Here is a 22,385-nt window from a genome sequence, read left to right as displayed (position 1 = left end):
TCCTTAGAGGCCTTCCACTGCTCCACAGGGCTGGTGAGTGTAAAGCATTGCGTGATGGGGTAGCGTCCACCTGCACTTGGAACATTCATGCTTAAACTAACAGGGGTCCCATGAGCAGAACCCCTTGTTAAAATTCCAACACGCCTCAGTTCTGGTTCCCGATGGCTTCTGGGCATATCACTCTCCCTGTGGAGCCGGACACAGCTGAAAGGACCGATACGTCACAGGCAGGCCACGGGCAATATGCGTTGAAGCCGAGGATTGAGTGGACAATATCCACTGCATCAACAGCTCAGAATACACCTCTCCCATGGCTTCTTCGGATTGAGACTGACCCTAGACCTAAATTCCTCATCGTAGCTCAACCAGGCGCAGCCCCTCAAATGCATCTGCGCCTTGTGAATAATGTCCATATTCTTTAGCAGTGCAATCGCCCTACCTAAATGATGTTCACGATATATGCTAGCATAAATCAAAAAGGCTAAAGTCCAGTTTTCCATATTTATGGTAACCCTCGGTATCCTGGTCAACTCCCACTCTTCCCATTTGGACCCCTCCTTTGCCTGAATTTCCCTATGTAGGAGTTTGAAAATGTTGACATATTCATGCTTCCAAATTCTATTCTTGTTCTTTCCTGACAAATGGGACACCAAGGGCATCACTAATCCCATGTAAGACAGTCTCTTTTTCTGCTTATCTTCCTCTGTTGCATCCTTCCCTTCTGCCTCAACTGCACCGTCCGTGTGTACCTCGGTACCCACCACCTGCTTACTACTACCTGCCTTTTCAAGTGGCCCTGGCGCCACCGCTACGTCTGTCAGCGTGGCCCGCAAGTCATCCACCACTCCATCGCCCACAACCACAGACCTGCAAGGCTTACCCCTTCCTCAAGATTCCCCAATATCTCATGCAGCCCACCAATTGCCTTTACCTGACAACACTTCACCACCCACAGCCTTTTCCTTACACCATCCGTCACTGCTCCGGGGCCCTTCAAGCTTGACACTTCTCTTGTCCGCACTTGACACCTGTAAAACACCAACTTCGACAGTTGTCCTCTCCGTATTTCCGGGCCTCCTTGAAGATACATCATCCTCATTATGCAACTCTCCTTCTTACTGTTCGTCACTTTCACACCATAATCAAGCAAGAGCTCTGCATCACCCCCGGGCTCTGGACACACAGACTCCTGTACCACTCCTTTCTACCATTGCACCGACACACCATGCTGAGACAAACAAGCTTCCGACTAGACTCCTTGTGTGCGAGCCCTCAATGGAGGTTAGGCCACCGTGGACTGCCTGCTGCTTCAGGCCTACGTCCTGGGGCCATCTTGCACGCCACTGGCATCTCCAGCTGTCTATCGGCCTCAAACACTGCCCTCATCCCCCACCAGGCTGCTCCATCCTGGTGGGGTCCCTCGCACTACTGGGCCCCCAAGCCGCACCAACTCCCACCCTACCTAACCTGGAGCATACACACCCACTGCCCCCGTGTTCTGTGGTCCAGGGTCCCCTACCTCAGTGTCAACAACCTGGGTTTCTTGGCCGCAGGGACAAGGGCAGCTGCCCTCTTCCTAGATTCACACATCTTGGCCCAGCGCTCCTCAGACTCTTGAATTAGCAGGCGCTGCTCCCATATGCACACCTCTAGGTTTCCCCCTTACACTTTTTTTGACTGGGGCTCAATAGCAACTGAGTGCCCCCCAACGGGTACAACTGCCTCCTGCTCTGGCTTGGGCATGGCTCCCCCTGCCCAAAGACCCCTCCTCCTGGGACTCAGACCCAACCAACTTGCATTTTTTAAAGGCTGGGCCCAAAGGCCCAGCCACTTGCCCGACATAATTCCAGGGGGCCCCTTGCCGAGAGGTCTACTGGCCCAACCCAGCTCCAGTGCTTAGTTTTGTTCCTCAGGCAAAACACGCGGTCACACAGCCTCTGCGTTACCAGGCCCCAACCCCATTCTCGGGCAGATTCCCAAGGTCCTGCCAAGATGCGAGCCGGGTCGAGAGGCTCTTCCTCTGGCCACTTCGTTTGCCCCTGGGTCGTAGTGCGCGCCACATGCCTGCCACTGCCCGATATTGAGTCCTGGCAGGCAGCGGCGCAACAAGGCAATCCACTACTGTTGCAACCACTCCACCTGACGAGGAACGTGCTGGGTGCCCATACCGACCGAGGCCTGGCCCTGCAGCCCCTAGCGTGATGAGCGCTGCCCAGACTGCCTCTGCATCCAGCGTCCTCATTCCTTTTCGCAGACCGCGACCAGGAAAAAAGGTAGGCCTAAAACCTAACTAAGCTTCCCCTCAACTCCTAACCTAACCTAAATTCTCCCTCTCTTCCCACTGGTACTCTGTGTCAGGAAGAGGCTGGAAATGCCTCTCCTGACACTTTTATAGGCCCCTAACTAGCCCGTCCTTTCCCCTAATTAGCCTATCCCCAACCTGTCCTTAAGGCCAGCACAAAGCACCCCGGAGGAAGACTGGTCTGCGATCTTCACGTCACCCAGGAGCCGACATTGCAATCCAGAATCAGATTTTGAAACATTGGTTCATTCATGTGCATTCAGCAGGATCGAAGATGGGTATTCCCTCCCAAGAGGCGAGAAAAAAATCAAACTAGTCCCCCTCAAGAGTGGGTTTATCAAACAAGAGCCTCGCCCCATGAGTGTGCACGCATATGTGAGAGAAAAGGAGAAACAGATTAAGACCGAGTCAATTTGTGTGAGAACCTGATTTTCAATCGCTTGCCCTTTAAATTGAACAGTTACTCTCTAGGTGCAACTACAAGAATAACAACTCAGGCTACGCCGACTGTTGTGAACATAAGAATTTTTATATAATGCGCACACAAACAACATTTCCATGAGTGCTTATTGTTTTCCAACAGCAATGTACTACTTTTCAAAATAAGCATGTTTCTATAAAAGAGCTGGATCTTGGTAACCCGATATGTAAAACAGTGGGCTTAAACCCAGTTGAGCAAGTGTGATCTCCTAATTAAATTACTAAAGTCATAATTCCCCAATGGTGGCAACCATTTTTATGACTAGTAACAGAGTAAATGTAATTTGCATTCAAACTAACGCCAATCAAATCTTTGTGCTGGATAATAAAAGGTTATTTAGAAATCTAACCCAATTTCAGAAAAAAACAACTATGTCTGAAGCTGCCCTATAGGGAACTTAAATATTTGTACGTCTGTTGAGAACCTGTATAAACACTATATTGTATGAGGTTGTAGCAAGCAAGAACACTTCACCCTTTTTAAGGGTTAAGGAAAAGTTTGTGTACAAGTAGAATGCCAGACACCAGAGAAGTTGGGGTACTCCTTCACATTCCTACTTACCACAGGGCTGATTTTTAAAGTGGAAGATACCATAGAACTCAGAAGCAGAGGAGCATGGACGAAAAGATTGAACTATTTTTCATCTTAGAATTGCCTCAAAGCAATTATCAGATTTTAGTTGATTTCACTTCAATTTTGTTCAAGACAATTAGCTGTGACAAGGGGGTTTAGTTTGTGTAGCGGTAGCCCATCATTGGTATCAATTAGGCATAGAAAGAGCACATACAAAACAGAATATTTATGTGTAAGATTCTTTGCTTGGGCTTCAATTAACCTTGTATTAGTTCTGGATGGATCACTCTGGCTACTGGAAACGGGGGAGGCGCATAATTGACCCTGCCTCTGGATCCGCAGAACCATGCCTAGAGCATCGGTGCTCCTTAACTCGTTTGTTGGAGGACAACAATCGAGGTGAAGATGAAATCTGCTTGGAGTACTTCTTGTACCTCTTCCCTGAGTGTCCTGAAGACCTCGAGTGGGAAGAAGAGAGATTTGGGGCTCTGGGAGCTGTCCCGTGACCTACTCTTCGAACGGGACCGCGATCTCTTCAGAGTCTTGCTGGCTGGTGTCGACTGCCAGGCTGCAAGGAGCTTCAAAGTTCGCTCCCGGTGTTGTATGGCGATTTAGATTCCGTATGCATTTTCCCGGTTCCTGCCCTTTTATAGGTACAATTCACATTGCCCTTATATAGGCATAGAAATCAAGCCCTTATTTAGGCATAGTCCATGCTACCCAAATACAGGCATGGCTACTTCCATCCGTTCATCTACGTCACAGCGATTTCTTGGAAAACCAGACTCTTAAGCTGAAGGGACTTCCCCTAGCCTGGATATTGATTCCTTCAAGAAACTCATTAATATGCATGAACAACTATTCCTTAGGGGTTCAACCATGATGTTCATATGCCCGGCTTTACGTCAATGCTGGCATTCCTAAACACCTTCAAGATATAAATATACCTTCACTTGCTATAGTGTGGTTTGGTGCAGTTCGACTACCTACTTGCATGACGCAGCTCACTACAGCAAGTGCCGAAGGAAGCCAACTCTCCAGCTGACGCGCTGATCAGAAGCGGTCATCCTCTCCCGAGAATCCAGCTCCAGTGTTTCTGACTCCCCTTGCGGGGTGTTGGGAAATCGAGTCAGTGAAAGAGCTACCAAAGTCCCTAATTCTAAGGTATGGAGCTGATTAGAACCTGATTAGAACCTATAGAAACCTTTGGCAATTCTTGGTAAAACTAAACCTATGCTAAAGACAAACACCTACTTTTTCCCTGATACTAGACCTAGGATTGGTACATTGGGGTAGGCGTATTTTAGAAGCACAAGTTGAGTATTTTAGCCTGTGTTATTTATGTATGTATTTTTACATGTCATAGCAACAAACAATGCTATTACAATAATTTTATATTACTGTTTACGCTATACGCATTTTACTTTGCATTCGGTCTAACGATTGTAGCAGTTCACCTCCCTTTCATGCAAAAGACTGGTTAATAAACCCCTTTTTATTGAAAACGTCCGTCTCTCTACTTCTATGCAACTCTGTAGACACAAAGCATGCACGATTGACTGAGTGAACTAGTTATCGATTGTTTCCAGGCCCCTGAAGATGTGTTTCGAATCTTGGGGAAACAAAGTTGTCATGTTTATGCGGTTGTCAGAAACAAATCCCTACTTGTGTATTCGAGAACGTTTCTAATGACCTCTGAGCTAGCTGGCACACACAATTAAGTTTAGTATACTCGAGAGAAACATACTGACCTCAGTCCTATGTCAAATCTATAGTGTATATTATTCCAATGAGCAGAGCCTATTGGGAATATAGGAACTACACTACATGGCGCCCAACAGTTTGGTAAGGCACTCATTTAACGGTAGATACTAAAGTAACTCAGTCATGCTTTTCTCAGAGACCCCTTTTTTCCCATAATACTCCAATAGACGTCTAGAGTGGGTAAAAGAGATAATATGCGCCATAGCTGAGTAGGACGAAAAATCCTATGTATTAGCTTTTTGGTTTGTTCAACGTTGAAGGATACCGTGTTCCAAAATATTGTGCATCTTATCTTTGTTTTCTTGGAACTTGCTCTGCAATTTTCATTTCACAATGTCCGAAAACGAGGATAACACTTCGATTGGAGCTGCAGGCGAAAACGCCAGACCAGCTTTTATCTTCACAGGTTTCCAAGAAACCGACGAGGATGCTATTTGCATTCCTCTAAATTTAAGAAAAGCCATCACTATAAAACTTGTAAAACATGGCCTAACATCAAGAGGTGGTAAGGCAGTTTTTGGGATAGAGGCACATGAATATCACCAGACTGAGGTATTCTATTCATGGATAGTCTTCCCTGAAGCAAATCTGGTAACATATGTGTTTCACTTCTACAAAGAAGATTAACCCCAGAGGAATACATACCTTTCAAGGATATTGAAATTCCACTCACAAACCAGGAGCATGAGCTCTGGTTTAAAGGCGCCCTAAAACATTTAAATCACATTAACAGGCTTGGTCCACTAGGTAGACCAGGAGCAACATGGCCGGCCTTAGCCGGCTATACAATAGACCCTGACATTGAATCAATGTCGGACGAGAATTTACTTAGTTACATAAAACATTTAATAGAATTATTCAGTTAAAGGTCTTTACTAAAAAACACTCCTACTCCCTCTAAAAAGAAGTGGGAGAACACTAAACAAAACTTCTAAAGAGAAGCATTCTCATTCCAGAGGTAGGTCTCCTCAAAAGGAGCCCTCTGAAAGGAGTTACAACCTCAAGATTAGGGATCATTTGAGAAAACCTGATAGATATCACAATACTGATACACTTTCCTCTCGTACCTTTCAGACTTAGTCACAGAAATCCGAAAGAAGAGGACGGTCAGAAAACAAGGAAGAACGCGTAAAGTCCAAAGACGATCAACACGTTCAGAAAAACAAGAAACCCCAATTCGCCAAAAAGAAGGTAGCAGGTCTAAAAATAAAACATGCTGAGGATCTTGAGGACACAACTCAAGAACTTAGAATGGGCTCAGACAATGTTGGACAGCGCAGCCGAAGTCACCATAGCTCGCCAGAGCCTGAAGGATCTTCTGGAGACAGTGGACTTGAATTAATTCATTCAAGTTGAAACTGCAGATACCAGGGTTAGTTCTCAACATAAGTTATATGAAATAACACTCCAGATAGAGGGAGACATACCGAGAAAAGTGAGAGCACTCTTTTGGGAGAGACTTTCTAAGGGTTATGACATTCTTCTAGCTGAACAAGACTGGCCAGCATAATTTGTCAGGGAGTGCCCAAATGGCGAGGACATCACTATGCCAGCCTTCTCCAACCATATACCAATTCATTTAAAATATACATATGCCAGGAAATGGGCAGTAGCCCAAGCACCTGCATTATATAAAAATCATGTAGGATGAGATGAGGAATCCCCTCACCATAAAATCCAGTAAAAAAAAAATCAACCAACTGCACAAAGGCAGTATTCAGTTAAGCAAGAAGATAAAAAAACAGGTCAGGGAGATCTTAGATCTACTTGAATACCAAGGTTGATTGAAACATGCACCTCGACAATGAACAATACTTTGTTTCCTGTCTCCAAACCAGACAATACATATAGTCTAGTACTGAATTACAGACATTTAAACTCTTGGTGCAAAACATTTGCAGAGCAAAATGCACACAGTAAAGCATTATTGAACCACATTGTGCGTAAAAAATATAAAACCACATTAGATATTTCTAAAGTTTTTTTTGGTCAAAAAATTGCACCAGAAAGTAGGTATTTGACCGCTTTCTCAATTATGGGGTCACAGCGTCACTTCTCTTGCGTATCCCTCAGGGATTCAAGAATAGAACAGGGTTATTCTCAGCAAGGGTAACAGAGTTACTACAAACCTATGATGATGATGAAGCATTGTCATATGTCGATGATATCTATCTGACAGATGATGACTTGGATAGGCACTTGAAAAGGGTGAATACCATTATGCTTGGATTCGCCTCTGAGGGTTATGAATTCCATAAAAAAACATCTAAAATTGCCCATCTCAACATCCTTTTTCCAAGATACGAACTTTCAAGTGAAAACAAAAGCCTGGCAGCAAACTTTCTAGAGAAATGTGCGCTGCTCCAACCTCCAAAAACGCTGAAAAACTCGGAAACTCGGAAGAACTTATATTCTTAACTACGCAGAAAGGGTTAAACCTCTCTACGAATTAATCAAACCGGATTTTAAATCAGTTAATTGGACCCAAAAACACACAGAAATTTTGCGTATATTGCAAACAGACATGTTAGCAATGAAACATTTGCAAACGTGCGTAAACGTATGCAACTTGGTGATCCGAATCATTCCAGGACAATGCGGATCCACGTACTTAACTTTTAATAAAGGTGCAAAAATGCCAATAGCTTACAAATCACACTAGTACACACAAGCAGAAATGAAATTCACTTCTACAGAAACATTCAGACAGCTGTTCAAACTGCTGTACCAAAAGAAAGAGCCCTCGCACAGGGTAAGCGCATTATGTTTCTTACACCTGTACCTGCCATAGAGGCTATGACGAAAGCAAGCATTCCAAATGCTAAAGCTTTACAAACACGATGGATACAATAGGGTAATTCTCTTGCTGCAACTGATGTTGAATACATTTTTTATCCTTATTGAACAGTATGAACGTATATACTGACGGATCAGCTCAACCCGCTACGGGGGGTAAATAAGCCTATAGTGCGGCGTGCGCAGTCGTTAAAGGTTAAATCTAGACCAATGGTCACTAAAACTCAATCCTTAGGAGATTGTATAGCTCAGCGAGCTGAACTACAAGCATTCAAAATGGCACTTTCCCCACACTCAGTGTGCGATTCATATTATCGTGTTCAATCTTACAATGAATACTTGCAAAACGGGATTTTAAAACGGTTACAAAGATGCAAAAGGGGGCACAATCAAGCATAAACTGCTTTGGGAACAAGTAGTTCAGTTACGACAATGACTACAGAAAACTCACGTGATACATACACTGTAGGGCATTCACGTTGCAGGGAATTCGTTGGCTGATGAAGCCGCGAAGGCAGCTGTGCAAACGGCTTCTGTAGCTGCAATCACTCATTCGAAAACGTAAATAGACAGCGAAATAATGCTAGCTGTCAATGCAACATGCAAAGGCAGCGGTGCAGCGTTACCTCAAAACTTTCCATTCAAATACTCACATATAATTGATGCAAACAGCGTTCCTTTTGCTCGAATCCCAGGAGTGGGGGATAGGGTAATTCCAAACATGAAACGTAGGGTAGCTTTGATTTACAAAGCACATCTGGGAGAGGGTCTGATACATCAGGGGATCTCTAAAACGATATTAGAGTTAAAGGAGATGTACTGGTGACCAGGGATGAATGCACACATTTGTAATTAACTGCATGGACTGCAATAGCGATCGCAGCACAGAACGCCGCCAGATACCGGACTATAGTATAATCAGACACCATTGTTAATTAGACTTTCTGCAAGCAGGCGTCGTTGTGGACGAATGCGGTCCTAAAACTATTAAGACAAGGTTCATTTGGATGTGGCTTCAGCGCTCGGCTGACGCTCAAACTGTTATAAAAGATTTGCCAGTCAGTCAAAAATACTTTTATTCGATAAATTAATATCATAAAAAGATGTGATACAATTATACAAAAGATGTGATACAATTATACAAAACTTTCATCAATATTTTGCCGCCCTTTGCTGACCCTTTACTTTGATCTTTTTATTCTTAGGGATTATTCTGCCTTTGTTCATTTGGATTGGGGTATGTCGCATGACCCCTGCTTTTTCCATATTTATTCCACGATACCCATATTTCATTTCTTATTAATCACTATGTGTCTCTATCTTTACACACCCTTACACCAAAAATCTTTGCCACCGGAGAGCACTGGGTGACCATGATGTGCAGTTTTGAGTGTCTATTTAGACTGTTGTTCTAGGCCATGTGTTTACCGTCTTGGCTTATCAGAAAAATGAAAAGAAAACTGGAAAAAAAAAATCAAAGAAGAATAAGTAAAAAAGAACTGATAAGTTTGTTCTAATTGTCTAGTATAACGTATGATATTCACTACTTGGGATATGGCTTTCCTTATGACTTTCACCTCCTTGCACATAGACACCAAGTCTACTCTTGCCATCTAAATTGATTACGGTGCTATTACTTGTCAATTTTATCTAAATGCAGGAATAACTATTTAAAATCAGCGTTTCTATACTGGTTTCACTCCTGTTTTCCGCCAGAACACATGTGGGATAATCTTGTGATTTCTTAAAGTCTTCTTTTTTTATAAATGAAAGTGTTACAGTAAGTGGTGATCTTTACCACTAGTAATTGTATTGTATTTTTGTTGTTGTTTTTCCAGCCCTGAAGATTTGGAGTGTATTGCACTCCAATGAAACACGTGTCGGCTGGCGCAATAAACAATATTGCTGCATTTACCAACTGCCCTCTGTTGTTGCTGTAAATCAAGAACAAAGAATTTATTACAGTTCTATATTACTTTGTGGTTGCGCAGGTTCTCTCATATTCAAATTATATGTAAATGTCTGTACTTTACATTGTTTAGGGGTTGTACAGGTCACCCCTTCTCCTAGCTGCACCACCTTAACACATTTATCGTATAGACCATTCCAATCACCTAGTGATGCGCATAGTATCCCTTCAGCCAAGTACCTGTTCTTCTAGAAACTGATCTCAAAAATTTGTTTTCAGTCACCTGAATTCTGTCTTGAGCGGAATAACCCCATAGTGAGCAGCCATACGTCGTGACCGTGAGACATTTAGCTATGTATACCTTCATTATTGCCTCTACTGGTCTGGCCCCCAGCCTTTTTATAAAGCCCAACAGAGCCGATGTCGTTCTAGCGAATGCAATACTTCTGCTCTTGCATTGCGGGGCCCAGCGATCCTTTCATCAAATAATACACCCATGTAAGGGAACGTCGGCACTCTGTTAATTACCTCGTCACCACAAAGAAAAGTTTTAACTCTGCTTTTCCTAGAGCACTTCCCTGCCAGCATTACATGGGACTTTTTAGTGTTAATTTTTAAGACGAGGGACTCCATAAAACTCCCAAAGGCATCTAAGAGTCTTTGTAATCCAACACCCGTACGTGCCAGAAGAACGGCGTCATCAGCGTACAGGAGAACTGGTATAACCAGATCTCCTATACGCGGTATATCCTTAGACGCCGCCCCTAAGGCTGGCTCCAAGGCATTAATATACAATGTAAAAAAAAGGGGGGCCAGAATGCACCCTGGTCTGACCCCCCCCTTTCTGATCTAAAATGGTTAGTGCAGCAGCCCTCATTTGTGGTCCTCACAGAGGCTAAAAGGCCAGTATGAAGGTCAGCTAAAAAATATACTAGGGACGGATCAAAGCCCATGTTTAATAAAATCTGCCATAACTTTGACCTATTAACTAGGTCAAAGGCAAAAGAAAGGTCCATAAACCCCATGTACAATGATCCCTCTTTTGCTTTGGTGTACTTATCAATTAATAGCTGGAGATTGAGGCATTGGTCGAGTGTACCCCTTTTTGCTCTAAATCCATACTGAGCGTTTGACAGGACCCCTCTGTCTTCCAGCCACTCCGTAAGTTTGTGTAGGATAACACGACCCAAATTTTTTACAGAGGAATCTATCAGGGAAATCTGTCTGTAACAAGAGGGATCCCGCCTGTCTCCCTTCTTATAGAACGGGATAATTATGGATTTGAGCCAGGAGGCCGGGATGTTATTTGTGGCCAGGACATTAAATACATTTGTTAGAATTTGTGACCAGAGTTTTGGGGTCGCCATGAATAAGTCAGCTGGGACCCCGTCTGGGCCCGGGGCCTTGTTCTTAGTCATCTCCCCTAGCGCCCTTTCAACCTCTGAAACCTCAAAAACCACCAAAGGGACCATACACTCAGAAAGGATAGGATCTGGGCCATTCTCCTTGTTTGGCAAGCTGTAAATGTTCTCAAAATGGGCTATCCAGTCATCATCCGGTATGTTACAGTCAAGTGGTGAATTCATATCATTTACGAGCAAGGGTTGATTTATCCTCGCCCAGAATTTCTCACTGTCTCTCAAGACCTCGGGTGATGTAAGTTTGGACCACGCTTCCTCCTTTAGTTCCAGTTTCCTGCTAATTATTGCCTTTTTGTATGCTGTCCTAAGTCTCGCTATTAGCTCTCTATCTTTGATGCTAGCCTTTAAAGCTTTGAAGAGGGCGGCATGTGCCTTGGTACAGCTGTTGTTAAACCACCTATTTCCGGTATTAGTGTTCCGGATTCTCCCTATCTGTAGTCCTTGATTGATTTTAGTGCAGATGGAATGAAAGGCAGCAATCATTTGGGGGCCCTGCGTGTTGTTATCGAAACATACATCAACCTCTGCCTCAGACTTGGACAGGACTTCCTGGAGGAAAGTTTCGGGGACAACTTTGGCTCATTTTAACCTTCTTCCCTGATCTGCCAAAGTAACATCATTCCCTCCCTTGTGGGGTACATCCTTAAAACCTAAGTGTTCCCCTGTCACCATCTCGAGAATTACAGGGTTATGGTCACTGAAAACAGAAACCACGGTCTTTTACCTTAAAACCCTAGATATAATTAAAGATGTTAAAAAAATGTAGTCGATAATTGGATCTACGTCTTTCCCTTTAAACGTTGGCGAGTCTTTATCTGCACATACGCAGTCGACTCGCTTCATTCTGACTAGGGTCCTGCGTTTAGCTCTCGGGCTTACAAGGAGGCCATGGCCACATTGGGCGTTGCATTGCGGTACTCTAGTCCATTCCATCCTGAGGGAAATTCGATTGAGGAGAGAAAAACTGGGACATAAAGCAATCTATAACAGCTAGGGTATAAGGTTCGGGTGACGGGTGGGTCAAACATCTAATCAGTGGCTAAAGTAGTCTTAACAACTTGCGAAGAAGTTCTCTAGGGGGTATCACTCCATATGAGGTCCTTTTTGGGACTAGGATGCTGGTTGCGGACCTTGGTTGTCAGACATCAAGATTTTGATATCAAAGTTAGTTTGGCTGTTTTACAGGACGTAAAAGAAATAAGAACGAAACGGAGCAACGTGTTCCTGAAGCCAACCACCACTGGGGAAAAACCGACCATCCCAGCAACGCCTGTCTGGATCCCAAAGCTTGGTGATCTAGTCAGAGAAAAGATCGTGGACAAGAAGGAATTTGGGCCTTCTTACAGACAACCAGTACCTGTCCAAGCAATCCACAGATCAAGAACAGTATTACTGCCGCCCCTTATTGGTAAAAAGGAGAACAGGTTTGTGTCCATCGACCTGGTCAAACCACATCATGTAGCCGATCTTAAGCAGTAGGCCGAGTGGACTCCGCCAATGTACCAGACGCACTAATCTGGCTACAATCCAACAGGTTCCAACTGAGAGACTCATCACCTTTGAAAAATCTGCAGTACGAAATGAAGGACTAAGCAACAAAGCTATGGAACTTATACCTCTTGAAACCCAAATAACAGTTCAAGAAACACCTGTCTACAATGAAGTGGCATCTGACTACACAAATGTAACAAGTGATCCTGAGGTTCCAGCGATTTGAACAAATCCTCATGCAATCACAGCAATTGACAAAACTGCCTCTGGCTATTTTATTAACTTTGATACGTTTTCCGAGGATTATTATTATTATTATTATTATTATTATTGCATTTATTGAGCGCACAGCTACCCGGAGGTTTCCCGGCGCTTGCCTTGGGAACCCATCCTGGCTTTTTCCCTGTGAGAAAGCCCCTACAGGGCATCCCCAAGGTGAAAGCCAGGCATCCCGCCGCGGGGGGCCGTTGTTCCCAGCGAGCGTGAAACGATGCCAGTAAAAATAACTTTCAAAGAACAAGCAAAAGAACTTTCCCATCATTTGGAAAAAATTTATCTGGTTTCATCATGGATTGAACTTTGGATTGTGTTGGTTATATTTTTTCTTCTACTTTGGTTGACTCTGGTAATAACTTTGGGAATGCTGATCTATGGAAGATATGCCAAAATGGACACAGCAAGTAAGAACGTCAACGTACTCCTCAAGCCACACAAATCATCCTATCGTGAACAAAGACTTGTCATCAGTGAATATCACAGCTGTTTCTTTACCGGGTGGTATAGCATGGGACAAAACGGATTATGACATTTTTGACCCGTCGATGCTGTTGAAGATTCCACACTTATTCAAGATTTCATTAAGTGACTTTGTTTCATCTAGTACATTTTCTGATGATTAGGACTTCGAGAGACTTAATAATATGATGTCCGACCTAGAAATGGCTGCAGTGTTCACTAATCATGAATATTTAGAAGATTCTTCAGACTATGAACAAATGTATTGTTATAATTACTATGGTCATCATTTCTTGCACAAATCTGCAAATCCTAGAAATGTATTAATGTATAATCAATGGGAACATTGTCAATAGGCCAGACCAAAGATATGTTCAAGGACAGCATTCAGGAATAGTAACAACATACAGTGTAGGGAAGCTGTGCCTTGATTGGCTAGAAATATCTACACTTAAGGATGTAAACCAACACTTCTCTTTACTTAAAGATGGAGCTGATCTTAGGGAATTCTTGCTAGGAGCAAGAAATTCGTGTCATAAACGTTTTATATGTGCCGTATCTGTTCTGCTTATAATGAAGCATGGAAGATTACGCAAGCAATGAGACTGCAGAAAGAATACAAGGAATTGATCAGATTAATTTGGAGAAAACTCTCTCTGTGGTTGACAATGGGTTAACAACTCTGTCGTCCAGGATATATTCATTGGACAGCATAGTGTCTTCTGCCATAGACATCGTGGAACAGGACTTGGTCATGTTGCAACATGGTCAGTCGCAATTACGTTCTATCATGCTATTAGGCTGGACGTTGCAAAAACTTCGTTCAGGCTATGTGCCTTGGCGTTTAATCAATACCACGTCACGGTTTTCAGAATTCAATGTCACTGATAAACAGATCAAATTGGCACAGAGGGGAGCAGACTATACGGTGCGGAGCATTGAAAAACTGGAAAGATTGCCATTTACGGTAGCAGAAAAGCCGGCTACTGAATGGATAATACATGGAACATTTACTCTGCCTGTTACAATTTCCCATTTTTAGTATTGCCTAAAACAATATGAAAGTTTGGGTAAAGAATACATCAAGACATCCTAGGAATTACCGTACACACATAGATGTTGGAGTGGGGGACGTGAAGTGTTTCTTAGCGGGAAAAACTGTGAAAACGAACTAAGCGGTTCTCTCCTTTGTCAGGGTATAGACTTACACCGGGCCTGCGATGGTTCCTCTAACAATTTATCTTGCCACCTGCAAGGTTCACCAGCTGCAGTGATTGATCCAATTTTTGGACAGCTCTCGAATGGGAGTTACCTCATGTTGAATGATCACGGCTGCTGTGGAATGCTGCCAGGTAACTTTGTCAGCCAGGGTCACTTGTTGTATGCAAGTATGGTTTCCTAAAACTAAGAGACAGATAGTCGCCTTTATGGCCTTCAATGAACATCTCTTCTATACGAATTGATACTTTAAGCAGAATGAAACCCATTCTTTTGCAAATAATTGTGCCACTGACCTCGGCCAAAGACACCTATGATCTGCAAGTCGCAAGGACTTCTGCCGAGATACATGCCCTCTTAACTACAAACTGCCCTGTATATTTCTCAGAAATTTTAAGTCATATCTTAAACATGTCTGATACGAGCAGTATTGTACATCTTTTTAGGAACAAATGTTCCGGACTCTTAGCAACTTTTCAAGCCGTCCTAGGAATATTTCCAAACTTCGTGCACTCTGTGTTTGGCGGACTGCCTTTCCTTTTGGGACTCGTTGCAGGGATGCTAATTTTGCTCCTTCTGCTACGATATGGCAAGCCAAATCACCAGCGCCACTCCATGCACAATAGAGGGAGCTCTATTGGAGATGAAGTGTTGTGAGCGCATCGTCCAAATATTTGGGATTGACTCTACGAGAATTAAACACCACATGGTTTCTGTCATTCAGACCAATCTGGCAAGATTGCATCTTCCTTGTTCTACGCTGCCTGTTATGCAGAGAATTATGGGTGCTAGACTTCTGTCTAACACTTCCATCAGTCATGCCAACGGATGTTGATACTTTGCTGGACCCGGTAACGGCCCATGCACAGTATTGTCCCCAGCGGCTACCAATTCTGATGACGGCATTCATTGAGATCTCACAGACGCAAAATGCTGATATACGCGAGGAAACTTCAGGCACACAGGTACAATCCAATTTGAACATTGCTGATGCAACCAATGCTGAAGGCGATGCTTCACATCTATGTACGTTTAATCTTCTAAACGAGGTAATCCAACTTTCACCTACAATGGTAGATAACTTTTTTACAGACTTAGAAGATTTAATGTTTTCTCCAAGAGCAAACACTGACTTTTGAATTTGGGAAACAGTGTTCTGTGAGACTTTTTTTCGAAAACATAAAACTTTTTTTGCTCCAAATTTGGATTTTTCATTTTTGGCACAAATAATCTGCTTAAAGTAGAACTATTCATAGAGAACAAGAAATCTTTAAATACTTCAAGAGACAATATTTGACCTTGTCCACATACAAACAGTTTTATGTAATCTGACATGAAATGGTATCGGCCTTTTTTCTTCAGTATTTCCGAGCCATTTCAAATAATGTATATTTCCGTGCTTCATTCATTTAGCATCCGAATGTAAATATATGCTTAGAATGAAACATTGCCCTAAATGCGTACAGCACCAATGCATCTTTTATGTGTATAACCAGTTCTAATGCATTTTTTATGTATTTTGAAAGGGTTTTCACACTTCATGGTTAGATATGTTTTAGATATGTTTAAACATGTGTAGAATTTAGTAACGTTGTACATAAGAAAGTGGAGTGGGTGTTGTATGGTGATTTAGATTGCGTATGCATTTTCCAGATTCATGCCCTTATATAGGTACAATTCACATTGCCCTTATATAGGCATAGAAATCAAGCCCTTATTTAGGCATAGCCCATGCTACCCAAATACAGGCACGGCTACTTCCATCCGTTCATCTATGTCACAACAATTTCTTGGAAAAACAGACTCTTAAGCTGAAGGGACCTCCCCTAGCCTGGATATTGATTTCTCCAAGAAACTCATTATTAAGCATGAACAACTATGCCTTAGGGGTTCAACCATGATGTTCATATTCCTGACTTTACGTCAAAGCTGGCATTCCTAAACACCTTCAAGGTATAAATATACCTTCACTTGCTACAGCAAAGCACGGTGTGGTTTGGTGCAGTTCGACTACCTACTTGCACGACGCAGCTCGCTACAGCAAGTGCCGAAGGAAACCAACTCTCCAGCTGACATGCTGATCAAAAGCTGTCATCCTCTGCCGAGAATCTAGCTCCAGTGTTTCTGACTCCCATTGCGGGGTGTTGGGAAATCGAGTCAGTGAAAAAGATACCAACCTCTCTCATTCGAAGGTATGAAGCTGAATAGAACCTACAGAACCCTTTGGGAATTCTTGGAAAAACTAAACCTATGCTAAAGACAAACACCTACTTCTTCCCTGGTACTAGACCTAGGTTAGGTACATTGGGGTAGGCGTATTTTAGAAGCACCAGTTGAGTATTTTAGCCTGTGTTATTTATGTATGTATTTTTACATGTCATAGCAACAATGCTATTACAGTATTATTTTATATTACTGTTTACGCTGAACGCATTATACTTTGCATTCTGTCTAACAATTGTAGCAGTTCACCTCTCTTGCATGTGAAAGAAGACTGTTCAATAAACCCCTTTTTATTGAAAACGCCTGTCTCTTTACTTCTATGTAACTCTGTAGAAACGAAGCATGCACGATTGACTGAGTGAACTAGTTATCTATTGTTTCCACAACCCTGAAGATATGTTTCGATTCTTGGGGAAACAAAGTTGTCATGTTTATGCGGTTGTCTCGATAGAGACATACTGACCTCAGTCCTATGTCAAATCTATAGTGTATATTATTGCAATGCGCAGAGCCTATTGGGAATATAGGAACTACACTACACCAGCAAGGCCTTCGTAGCCTTGGCTCAACAGTCCAAGCACGACTTCGAGTCGTGGTCGCACTCAAAACACCAGTGGCAGATGAGGTGGGGGCGTTGGCAACCGACATGGCGCGGTGACTGGCGCCACATGGTTTGAAGCCTGTCTTTTTAGACACACTTTGAGAAAAAAGTTTTAAAAACCTGTCAAAAAGTGATAGAGTAGAAGCTCTTTTGCAGCGGCCGCCGCACCCTCCCGTAAGGGTGGGGGAGGCTTGAAGGCGGGCGCCATAACCCTCGTGGTGCCACCAGCGGGGGTAAACTGGTTCTGGGCGCTTTGATGCGCCCAGGAACCAGCAGAAGCGGGGTGCGCACCAGCCACCCGACCGGAAGTGACCTGTTGACCTGAGCGCCCCCAAAGGGCGCCCAATGGTCAACCTGGCTTTGTTTGAACCCCCCAATCAGGGGGACTCACCTGAGGCCTGCATGGAGGGCTCAGGAGGATTTAAGAGACGCCGCCTCCCAGCAGAAGCACAACGCCTTCGAGGAGCTGGGAGAACGGCGCAACAACAACAACGACTGAAGGAAAAGAGGCGACGCAGCGAAGGACGAAGCTGAAGAAGGCGAGGCCACGGTTGGAAGATACAGGTCATCTCCAAAGACGCCTCGTGGAGTACGGCGCGCCGTGCCAGCTCCCCCGAAGCAAATATCAGGTAAAGCGGCAACAAGCTCAGAGCCCGGGGTAAGCACACGCAGTTAGCTGTGCCCCAGCCAACGGCCTGACGCAGACACAAAAAACCAAGAAGCCACACGAAAGTGCGTAGACGATCACGACATGTCGGAAGGCCAGCCAGACGAGAGGGCAGAGGTACTGATGAAGATCCGTGAATTAGCGGCCATCCACGGTGACGACTGGCTCCACCCTCACTTGGGTAAAGGGAAAGAAAACAGACCGGTGGAACAGGCAGACGAAGAACCAGGGCCTTCCGCACCCAAGAAGCTGAAAAACACGCCGTTGAAGAGAACATCCAAGAGGAATCCTCCGAGGAAAGTATGGCAGAAACCTCTTCCGTCGAGACCGGAGGACAGCGACCAGGGCGAGACGACCAGCAAAAAGAAAAAGGGTGAGCATATTAGCAACATCGTAAAGGAATGTTTAAAATCGCTGGCGCCGGGGCTACTTAATGGCACAGGGCAAGGAGTGGCAGGGCCTAGGGAGCAGCGCGCAGAGGAAGCGGCAGGTCTCACGTGGCATATGGTCGATCCGGGGTGGGCCTGACAAACAAGAGTGCAAGAACAGGTAAGCTTGTCCGCCCAAGGTGAACAGATTTCCCCGCTACCCGGGTGGGGTTACGGCCCCGTTTCGGGAAGCCCACCTCCGAGCGGGGTAGTCAACGATCATTACATCAGGCCATCCCCTGGTCCGGCGTCCCTGACTACGAAAGCCACCGGCTTGGCATGTCTCATCCCTCTTGCGGTAAAAGAGAGGATATGGCGCAAGGAATTCATAGACATATTTTCGCTGCTAGAAATTCAGCTAGAGGGGCTCAATCTAACCACGTGCGACAGGAAGGAGGAGGACAGGAGAGAAAGGCGCGGGGCCAGAAAGGAGCGCACTTTCGACAATTGGCTAGATGCGTTCAGAATCATGGCATGCATTATAGTGGAAAGGTTCCCCCATTGCGCTGCTGATTTGTGGCTATACGAGGCCAACATCCACCTAGCACAGAGGCAGTTCCCTGGGGATGCCTGGTTAGAGTACGATAAAGGGTTTGGATTAAAAATGCAGAGGCACCCCGAAATGGAGTGGAATGAAGAGGATGTCTCGGGGTTCATCCACAAGATGCTTACGGCTAAGGAGGTTAGGGCCTGGGCGGGCAAAAGCGACCAGCCCTTTCGGAGCTCATACCAAAAGGGGAAGAGTGGTACATATCAGAGGCGGTCGAACGGGAGATCGTACTCCCCAACCGCAACTAAGGCGATCTGTTGGAGATACGAGGCAGGGGACTGCTCATGGGGCTCCGCTTGTAAGTTTCAACACGCATGCGCCAACTGCGGGGGCAAGCACGCTTCCGCTGCATGCAAAGGTTCCAAACACGAATCGAAAAGAGAAAAGAGCAAGAAGCGTTCGCCTCAACGCAGGGGAAAGGGGGGGACTGGTGGACATTAGTAAGTGCCAGCTGGCCAGATCCCCCATTATTACACAACGGCTGCGCAGATTGGCAAACAAATATCCGAACAAAACAGATGCCAGGATACTGGTAGAGGGCTTCGAGCAAGGCTTTGTTATTCCATTCCGGGGCCCGCTCCCCTCGGCGGGGGCGAGCAATTTGAAGTCGGCAAGGCAACACCCCGAGGTGGTTAGCGCTAAGATAGAGAAAGAATTGAACCTGGGTAGATTTGAGGGCCCCCTCCCAAAGGAATTTCAAGAGGGCATAGTCATCTCCCCGCTAGGCGTGGTTCCCAAGAAAGAAGAAGGTCAATTGAGGCTGATACACCACCTTTCGTTTCCGGAAGGTTCCTCCGTGAACGACGGTATCGACCCCGAAGCTTGCTCAGTGGGCTACGCATCAGTCGACGACGCAATTGAGCTGGTGAAGGTGGCAGGCATAGGAGCCCTCATGGCGAAAGCGGATATTGAATCAGCGTTCCGCCTATTGCCGGTCCACCCCTCCAGTTTCCACCTACTGGGTTTCCAATGGGGCGAGGAGGTGTTTATTGACAAAGCCATGCCCATGGGCTGCGCGATATCATGCGCATATTTTGAGCAGTTCGACACTTTTTTTTAGAATGGGCGCTTCATGACCAGCACCAGGAGGGTGGAAAACTGCACTACCTAGAAGATTTCCTGTTCACAGGCCCGGCAGGTTCCTCAGTTTGCGCTAGCACATTGGCAGCCTTCGAGGATCTAGCCAGGTCCCTAGGGGTCCCCCTCGCAAAAGAAAAAACGACAAACCCAACCACGAGGCTCACGTTCCTGGGCACAGAATTGGATTCTATAGCAGGAACGGCCAGGCTGCCTCCAGACAAAGTAAAGGAATTTCGCGAGGAAGTATCGAAGCTACGGGGTCGGAAGAAAGCCACCCTGAGGGAGATCCAAGGAGTGATAGGTAGACTTAACTTCGCGACTCGGGTAATCCCACCCGCCAGGGTATTTTCGAGGCGCCTAACAGGGCTAACGGCCGGCGTCACCCACAAACACCACCACATCAGATTGAGCGCAGGCGTGAAACAGGACCTGCAGGTGTGGGACGAGTTCCTACAAGATTTCAATGGGGTGCGGATGGGGAGAGAGGGGTGGGTAACGGCCGAACAGATAGCTCTTTACACGGACGCGGTCGGAAGCCTGGGTTTCGGCGCGGTCCTGGGAAACAGTTGGTGCGCCAGCCAGTGGCCGGAGGAGTGGCATGCGCAGGGGCTCACTAGGAACATCACGTTTCTCGAGCTGTTCCCGATAATTGTAGCACTGACCATCTGGAGAGAAGAAATAAAAAATCTGAAACTCACGCTGTGGTCAGATAACATGGGAGTAGTGCAGGCCATTAACAGAGGCGCAGCGAGATGCCCGGACATGCTGAGGCTAATGCGGCGGTTAATTAAATTACAGCTGGAAGGGAATCTGGAGCTGAAGGCACGCCACGTGCCAGGGTCAGAGAACTCGGCAGCAGATGCACTCTCCCGGTCCCAAATGAAGCGGTTCAGAGAACTGGTGCCCGGGGCGGACAGGGAGATGACCCCCTTTCCACCGTCCCTCTGGGACCTGGGGGAGTAGACTTATCCTGGCTAATAGGGCAATCACTTACCGCGGAGGCAAATAGAAGATACAGGACTTACGCAAACACGGTAATGAGAGTTGGGGGTCTAAAATCGCTGGAAGACAGGGCGAAAACTCGCACAGCAGTGGAGAAATTCGTACAATGGGCATTTAAGTCGAAGAAAACGAGATCGTGGGCCCAGGCGCATTTGTCCGCCATCGCCCATTTTGCCAGGCTTTATACAGGCGAGGACCCTACTACCTCGGCCTATTTAAAGACGGCCCTAAAAGGCTGGAGAAGGGTTGAAGGCAAAAAGAAGGACAACAGGCGTCCCATCGATTTCGCCAAGCTGGGGCAGCTCCTGGGAGCCCTCACAGGCTTAATATCAGACAAATATGAGCTGCTACTATTTAGGGCGGCATTCACCACAGCTTTCTTCGGAGCATTCCGAATCAGCGAATTAGTAGCCCCCAGCAAGTCGGGCCCAGCTCAGCAATGCCTGCAGGCAAGAGACATTAAACCAATGGCGAAGGCAGTGGAATTAACGCTGAGACAGTCCAAAACGGACAGGGCAAGGAGGGGGACGACGATACGTCTCCATTGCATCCCAGAGGCTGGGCTCTGCGCGGTATGCTGGCTATTTAGGAACATGGGGGCACGACCAGCTGGTGAGGGCCCCCTCTTTATACATAAGGATGGAAGGAACCTGAGTAAGTTCCAGTTTACAGCCATAATGCGCCAAGGCCTTGGAAAAGCCGGGTATCGCGCGGCATCGTTTGCCTCGCACTCATTCAGGATCGGCGCAGCGACCTCGGCAGCGCAGCATGGCATGCCAGAGGACAGGATCCAGGCGGTGGGCAGATGGCGCTCCAGGGCGTACAAGTCGTACATACGCCCTCACCTCGTATAAAAAAAAAAAAAGAAGAGAAAGCCCCGAGGGGGGAGAGGGGGAGGTAGTCACTTTGGGATGCTGCACGGCAGGGCGATAGCCCCCTCGTAAGTACACACGGTGCGCAGAAGGCCACCTAACAGAATGCTTTCTCTCGACAGGGGGACGCCCGCGGCTGGTCTGGGTGGTGGGACATTCATTCGTGTCCCGAATGGAGTCTTGGTGGCGGCAAGGGGGCCACAGCATAAGCAGGCCCAAATCGACGTACATCCGCTGGATAGGGCAGCCGGGTATGAGATGGGAGCAGCTAC

This window comes from Lissotriton vulgaris, chromosome 1_1, assembly GCF_964263255.1.
Source record: "Lissotriton vulgaris chromosome 1_1, aLisVul1.2, whole genome shotgun sequence".
Classification (NCBI taxonomy): Eukaryota; Metazoa; Chordata; class Amphibia; order Caudata; family Salamandridae; genus Lissotriton; species Lissotriton vulgaris.
This window is presented reverse-complemented; position numbering follows the sequence as displayed.